Source organism: Chlorocebus sabaeus, unplaced genomic scaffold (assembly GCF_047675955.1).
Source record: "Chlorocebus sabaeus isolate Y175 unplaced genomic scaffold, mChlSab1.0.hap1 unalloc_scaffold_743, whole genome shotgun sequence".
NCBI lineage: Eukaryota > Metazoa > Chordata > Mammalia > Primates > Cercopithecidae > Chlorocebus > Chlorocebus sabaeus.
Genome location: NW_027328085.1, coordinates 44,375 through 52,395, shown reverse-complemented (window position 1 = coordinate 52,395; position 8,021 = coordinate 44,375). Strand labels below are relative to the sequence as shown.

The following is an 8,021-nucleotide window of genomic DNA, read 5'->3' as shown; positions in this document are numbered from 1 at the left end:
ATCCAGGATGGGTCCTTGGCGATTTTGGGATTCTCGGGTCTGAGTATGGCCAGGCCATGCGTGCTCTTCCCAGTGCCGAGGTACCTGAGAGGAAGGCAGGCGAGGTCAGTGAGGACTGGCTTCTACTTCAGTGCCGTTAAGGTCTCCAATCCCGGACGCTGTCTCCCCCACTCCCCGCTCCCCACTCCCCACTCCCCACTCACCTATCGCTCATGGCCAGGAGCTTCTTGTGGCTGATGGTGAAGAGCTGCTCCCTGTGGGCCTGCTTCATCTCATCGGAGAGGCCGTACAAGAAGTGGTCCATTCCTAGAAGACAAACCACAGGCACAGGGGGGCTGCCACCCAGGAGCTCGCACAGTGGGCTATGCCCTCGTGTCCCAGAGGGTACAGGTGCATCTCACTGTTACTTCACATACGTGTTTCAACCACAGGGTCATGTCTAACAGCCCAGAGATCACACCCTGACCTCTAGCTCCCACGAGCCACGCTGACTCTTACCAAGGCCTGCTTCTGCAGCGTGGATGCATTCAGGACCGCGTGAGGCTGATAATGCTGTGAGCAAAAGTGGCTCTACAGTGTAATGTGGCCAGGCCTGGGCCGTGGTCACGTCATCCTTCCACACGAATGAGCCCAGTCACTGCCGTGGGTTGGCCCCACTGGGCCTCAGGTCAGTAAAACTGAAATGACAGGATGCACTCTTCTCGCCCAGATGTCGGGAAGCGTGTTTCCAAGGCCAATATTTAGGGTGTCAGACGTGGAAATCGTATCACAGGCAAGGACAGAGGCGCCAGAAGCTGGTGCTCCTGCCTGTGCATGAGGGAACTCGGAAAACAGCAATGTCATCTGCGAGGCTGTGGACTGAGATTCTCACTGTTACACTCACAATACCTTTGTATGAAGGAGCGACAGGATCATCTACGGTTGAGAAGACAAAGTTTGCCTTCGTCAATGTCTTGCTGTGTGAATTTTCCAGATTTTGCCCAGTAAACCTTCCCAAAAGATTGGAGTGTCTCTATTGCTTTTGGGTCCCTAGGAAACCCAGAGAAATAAATAGGCAAGCATTTTACCAAAGGACAAGTTTATGACAAACCTGTGACTTAACAGTTCAACATCTTCTATGGGTTAACAGCTCTATTTTACATCTGATCTAGTCCAAACAGCCCCCTGACAAATTGCTCAATTACTCTCAGTGGAAGTTTAAATCCGATCACATAAGACTTTCAACACGTTCTCCCTCTTAGACAGGGTCCGTCTGCATAAAGTCCTCCCCAGATGATTTAAATCCACCTCTCTGTGACATCAGAAGAGGAAAGATGTGGAGGGTGGGGGCAGGTCAAGATTACGAGGAAATTACAGAAGACTCACATGGAAAAATCAAGCAAACAAAGGTTTTCCTTTAATCTCCCTTAAGGACACACCCAGGGCAGTACAGGAATCAGTCTGAGGGGGCTGATCCAGACTTCCCTTTGTGTAAATGGAAAGAGCCCAGCCCTCCCTCCACCCTGACTCAGAGCTGCAGAGGGGTTGTGAGCTGCTTCCCCATCCTTGTCTAGAAGAGTGGCTTCCAGCACAGCAAATGGGAGAACTCAGCAGGGTGGCAACGGCTACCGACTTCTCTACCTACGTGCCTGCTTACCTACCTACCTACCTACCTAATCTATCTCTGCATCCACGAGCCAGGCTCTCATTCGCCCAGGCTGGCGTGTGGTGGCACAATCTGCTGACTGCAGCTTCAACCTCCCTAGGCTCAAGGGATCCTCCCGCCTTAGCCTCCTGTAGCTAGGACCACAGGCACTTGCCGCCATGCCTGGCCAGCTCCTTCTTAAAAGTGTCAGAATACAGGTTCTCTTGGGCAGCAAAGCCATACACAATCAAGAATTTATTATTTTAGAATAACGGTGTTATGTTTATGAAAGCTAACAGTTGCATCCACATCAGGCACCTCCAAATGAAATGAGCTAAGAATGTTCTCAGGCTGTATCGCAGCCCCTCACCTGGGGCCTGTGTCCCAGGTCCCCCAGAGCAGGGTTGCAACCTCAGACAGCCACTATGGATACTGTGTTTTTCTCCTATGCCTATGAAAAAGTCTATAGATTAGGTGCAGCAAGATATTAACAAAATACAACAATTATACTGTAATAAAAGTTATGCTAAGTAAAACAAGCGTTCTGTGAACAGAAGCTCTTGGACACCCACAGCGTATCTGATGACCTAGATGGCTACTGAGTGACCAACAGGCAGGTACCGTAGACAGTGTCAGCTTTCATCCCACTGCTTAGAAGAATGGTGTACAATTTAAAACTTTGGAAGTGTTTATATCTGGAATTCTCCATTTAATATTTTCAGACCAAGGGTGACTGGGTAATAAACCATGGAAGGCAAAACCATGGATGGAGGCACTACCGTGTTCTGCCAAAATATGCTGGCTTAAGCCAGGGTTTACTAAAGACAGAATGCTTCCCGTTTACGCTGCTGGCCCCAATCCTTGCACCAGAAAGGACATTGCTGGGTGTGGCTAAGTGCTCGAGAAGTGAAAAGCAGCACATAGAACAACTTTTGTCTAAAGTTCACTGCAGTAGAAGAAAATGACACTGATAATCATGAGTAGGAGACTAAAACACCGTGTGCGTCCCAATGTGTGAACTAGAGCAAAGCTCACCTGTAAGAGTAAAGGGTGAAAACCCCACTGTGGCTGAGTTTTGCGCCTCCACTGTAAGCGCCACCTTTTTCTCGAATTTCTGTATGTAGGAATTTAGCAGTCATCAAACATGCAAGGATTTTAAGACTGAAATTAATGATTAAAAAATGCAAGTTTAAAACACCATGGCTGATAAAAAAGCATAGACAATGAAGTAATTATTGGATTAAGTGAAAATGAAAATAAAATCAAGTTGTACAATAATGTCACATAAATTACGGTCCCATTTTTTTGTTCTTGTTTTTTAAGAGATGGGATCTTGCTCTGTCGCCAGGCTGGAGTGCATAAGGGCAATCACAGCTCACTGCAGCCTTGAACTCCTGTGCTCAAGGGATCCTCCCACCAGTCTCCTGAGTAGCTGGGCCTACAGATGCGTGCCACCACGCCTATTTTTACAATTTCTGTAGAGGCAGGGTCTAGTTCCGTTGCCCAGGCTGGTCTTAAACACCTGGCTTCAAGTGATCCTCCTGCCTTCAAAGTGCTGGGCTTACAGGCATGAGATTTTCTTTTTAATTAACAAAAACTAAAAAGCACAAGGAAGCACAATTTTCAAGCAGTTGTCTTGGATTACATGGTTGAAAGCAGTGGTGGTGGGGAGGGAATCTAACACTTCCAGCACCACACTGCTTAACTTGTTCCAATGCATATGTGGCATTTTTTAAATCTGGTGAAGTAGAAAGAGGTTATTTCTATTGTAAAGGCAAATGTGCAAATGAATATTTAAATGTCTCACATCAGGATACCAAAAAAAAAAGGAAACTGAAGTCAAACTCTTTGAGTTTTATAGGAATCCCTTAAGAAAACACACACTCTCCGATACATCACATTTCCAGGAACGGGCCTGATTTCATCTGCCTTCCACTGCGAATCGTGACATCACATTCTAGATGATTCCAGAACACATCCACCTCCGACAGAAGGCAGGGCAGACAATGATGGTAGCGTCTGCAGCAAAGACACAGGCTCCTTAAAGACGCCCGTGGCGAGATCAGCCCCGGGTCACCACTTCCACAGATGTGCCATTTCCCAAAGCAGATGAAGGGAGTCAAATAGGCCAGGTGGGAAATCAAGGAAGGAGTGGGCGTGTTCCCAGTGGCTGTGCTGGGAGAAGTCATGACCATCTCGTGTGGGCCCTCCAGGAGAAACCCAGTGCCACTTGGGTGGCTGGGGCGTCATCAGTTGGGACCAGCGAGCTCGGAGCCAGACCCTGGGGGACGGAGCCTCTACAAGCACCAGCAGGGATGGCCTTCCATCCATCCATGCATCCTCCTCCTTGAGAAATTTCTGTTACTTGTATATTAAAAACACATGCTCACTGTTGAAAGATTATAAAATACAAAAAACAAGGAAAAAAAGATCTAGAATCCCCCTGGCCCAGGGGGAACCTCCACATTTTTAGCGTTTTCTGTCTGCATTTTCCTATTGGATGGTGGAAACAGACCACTCTTCTGCTGGCACAGCAGACAGATCTGTTTATCTCCTACAAATATGGAAATTAATGAACAAAACAGCTGACCACACACCTCTTTTCTACAGAAGAGCTCTTTCTGGGCCCCCACTGCAGCCCCATATTTCCTCCCACCTGGCTACACACCTCCCCATCTGTGGTCCTACTGTGACACACGTACACCCTGGAGGCCCGGCACCTTCTCCTATCAGGATAGACTGCCCAGGCCTAAGCCTGCCTTCCCCTCTCTACCACTCGGGTGGCTGGGGCACCATCAGTTGGGACCAGCGAGGTTGGAGCCAGACCCTGGGGGTCTCCTCCTTGGTTTAGTCCCTCATGGGGGTAGCTGCCTGGGACAAGGATACAGGAAGTGAATTTCCGGGATATAACATTTTTGCACAGATCTGTGTCATCCACACCCAACTGACAGGTCCCCAAAAGTGTATGTCTGTGAGTCTGTCCTCCTGGTCTGGCCAGTTTCCACAGATGGGATGAACACAGCCGAGGGGCAGCCACACTTTGGAAGAAAGGGCTGGAGGGCCAGTTCGTAGGCTGCAAACTCCCTCGCCCCACGCCACTTTGGGAACAGGCCTGACCCTCACTCTCGGCCGTGGCTTTGGCCGCTCAACCCCGGGCCTCCTTCCCTGAGCTTCTGACTTGGTGGGGAGACAGGGGAGGCAAACTCCTCAGAGGGACTGTGAGGCAGCCTCCAGCCCTGCCATCTGCAGGGCTCTGCAGGACCACCTGGTTTCTCCCCACTGCCCTGTCCCTCTGTGGCCCCGGGTCAGGCACCCCCCACCCACCCACCCACAGTCTGGCTCATGAGGTTCTCCTGCAGCCCCCATGGCTGCCTGGGTCACCTCCCACTCTCCCTTGTGGCTTTGTGTCTTGATCTACCTTTGCTGCCGTTCCATGCATCTGTCCTCACGAAGGCTTAATCTACCATGTTTATCAGAAGTCTCAACCTAAATTCATTCAATTTCCACCTAGAGATGAGGGGAGTACATGGGGCATTTTGAAAGGAGTTTGTGGTTAGGGCCTTTGTTCATAAAGACTCTGCTGTTTAAAGAGGGCTGCTCGTAGACTCACAAAGCCCCAGGTCCAACACTCAGAGTCAGTGCAGACTCTTCCTGTGCTAAAACATGCCCTGTGAACTCGAACAGGCTTGACAAGTTGCTTCTGTAAGGCTCAGGCCTGAGAGATCCCGACCTCCACCCTCCTACCTGGCATGATCTGGGTCCGTGTAGGGGACAGTTCGGATGCATTCGCCCACATAATTCACCGGGAAGTGCATCAGGAAGTGAGTCTTCATCTGCCAGGGCTTGAAGGTGGGTTCCTGAGGGATAAGGTGCGGTCAAAGGTGGCTGTCCTATTTTTATTTTGGCCTTTTCTTAGTGTGTGTTTTCTGTAACTACTGCTGTGTAGAACTTCTATATGAGTTTTAGGTTGTGAATCTTGCCCACCCAGAGTTCCCCCACCCCAGAGAGCCTCCACTTCGGCCCCCCTGGGCTGGTCCTGCCTGTGCTCCGCTTGGTGTGAATGTTGAGTGTGATCGGTCCACAGGGCTGCTTGACCCTGCGTCTCCTTCCTTCTTGTTGCTGAGGCCAGTTCTGTTCTCTCTTTCTCCACCTGAACTGCACTTGAAGCCAAGATGAAGGATGAGAAGTGGTTGCTAAGAAGGACCCCCTTGCAGCGAATTTGCTGTGAGGAGGCTGTGCTGGCCCAGCCTGTCATTTCCTTCTCTAAGCTCATTCCAGAGGTCGGCAAGGGGCAGCCTGTCCCTGCCTGCTCTCGTGGCCTGCGAATCAAGAATGGATTTTACATTTCCAAATGATTGAACAAATAAAAAACTAACACTTCTGTGGGGAAAAGAAAGAGAGATCAGCCTGTTACTGTGTCTATATAGAAAGAACTAGACATAAGAGACTCCATTTTGTTCTGTATTTGAGATGCTGTTAATCTGTGACCCTACCCCCAACTTTGTCCTTGCAAGAGACACGTGCTGCGGCGACTCAAGGTTTAATGGATTTTGGGCTGTGCAGGATGTGTCTTTGTTAAATAAGTGCCTGAAGACAGCTTGCTGGTTAAAAGTCATCACCATTCTCTTAATTTCAACTGCCCAGGGACACGTACATGGCCAAAGGTCGCAGAGACCTCTGCCTAGAAAAGCTAGGTATTTTTTTTTTTTTTTTTTTTTTTTTTTTGAGATGGAGTCTTGCTCTGTCACCCAGGCTGGAGTGCAGTGGCCAGATCTCAGCTCACTGCAAGCTCCGCCTCCCGGGTTTACGCCATTCTCCTGCCTCAGCCTCCCGAGTAGCTAGGACTACAGGCGCCGCCACTGCGCCCGGCTAATTTTTTATGTATTTTTAGTAGAGACGGGATTTCACCGTGTTCGCCAGGATGGTCTCGATCTCCTGACCTTGTGATCCGCCCGTCTCGGCCTCCCAAAGTGCTGGGATTACAGGCTTGAGCCACCGCGCCCGGCCCGAAAAGCTAGGTATTGTCCAAGGTTTCTCCCCATGTGATAGGCTGAAACAATGCTGCTAAAAGGTTTATGGAGATGTTTGCATATGCATCTCAAGGCACAGCATTTTCCTTTAAACTTATTCATGTCACAGAGATTTTTGTTCATATGTCTTACTGCTGATTTCCTCCCTACAATGATCCTATTGTCCTGCCACTCCCTTATCTTTAAGATGGTAAAGATAATTATCAATAAATACTAAGGGAACTCAGAGACCGGTGCCAGTGTGGGTCCTCTCTAAGCTGAGCGCCAGTCCCCTGGGCCCACTTTTTCTTTCTCTATACTTTGTCTCTGAGTCTCATTTCTTTTCTCAAGTCTCTTGTTCCACCTAACGAGAAACACCCACAGGTGTGGAGGGGCAAGCCACCCCTTCATCTGGTGCCCAACGTGGAAGCTTTTCTCTAAGGTGAAGGTACACCAGAGCGTGGTCATTGAGGACAAGTCGATGAGAGACTCCCGAGTACGTCTACAGTCAGCCTTGCGGTAAGCTTGTGCACTCGGAAGAACCTAGGGTAACAATGGGGCAAACTGAAAGTAAATATGCCTCTTATCACAGCTTTATTAAAATTCTCTTAAAAAGAGGGGGAGTTAAAGTCTCTACCAAAAATCTAATTATGCTATTTCAAACAATAGAACAGTTTTGTCCATGGTTTCCAGAACAGGGAACTTTAGATCTAAAAGACTGGGAAAAAATTGGCAAAGAATTAAAACAAGCAAGTAGGGAAAGTAAAATCATCCCACTTACAGTATGGAATGATTGAGTCATTATTAAAGTAGCTTTAGAACCATTGCAAACAGAAGAAGATAGCGTTCCAATTTCTGATGTCCCTAAAAGCTGTGCAGTAGATTGTGAAAAAGAGGCAGGGATAGAATCCTGGAAAGGAACGGAAAGTTCACACTGCAAATGTGTAGCAGAGCTGGTAATGGCTCGGTCAATGCAAAATGTTTATGTTAATCAATTACAGGAGGTAGTATATCCTGAAACGTTAAAATTAGAAGAAAAGAGTCCAGAATTAGCAGAGCCATCAGAATCTAAACCACGATGGCCAACTCCTCTTACAGCAGCTCAGATGCCTGTAACTTTGCAACCTCAAATGCAGGTTAAACAAGTACAAACTCCAAAAGAAGATCAAATAGAAAAAGATAGAGTCTCTGGCATGGCAATGCCAATCCAAATACAGTGTCCACAATACCAGCCGGTAGAAAATAAGTCCCAGCCGCCAGTAGTCTATCAATACTGGCTGCCAGCCGAGCTGCAGTATCGGCAGCCCCCAGAAAATCCGTATGGACAACCAGGAACATTTCCACTGCCACAGGGCAGGGTGCCATATCCTCAGCCGCCCACCATGAGA

At 48.5% G+C, this 8,021-nt stretch overlaps 1 long non-coding RNA gene across 1 annotated transcript; it reads right to left on the bottom strand.

Annotated features, from left to right (window-relative positions):
• Nucleotides 1-335: 335 nt before the first annotated feature.
• LOC140711367 (uncharacterized) lies at nucleotides 336-5,811 on the bottom strand. Its single transcript, XR_012092542.1, has 3 exons — nucleotides 5,369-5,811; nucleotides 2,660-2,785; nucleotides 336-915 (listed from the first exon to the last, which is right to left on the bottom strand). It is a non-coding gene; the product is annotated as an uncharacterized lncRNA (long non-coding RNA).
• Nucleotides 5,812-8,021: the final 2,210 nt, after the last annotated feature.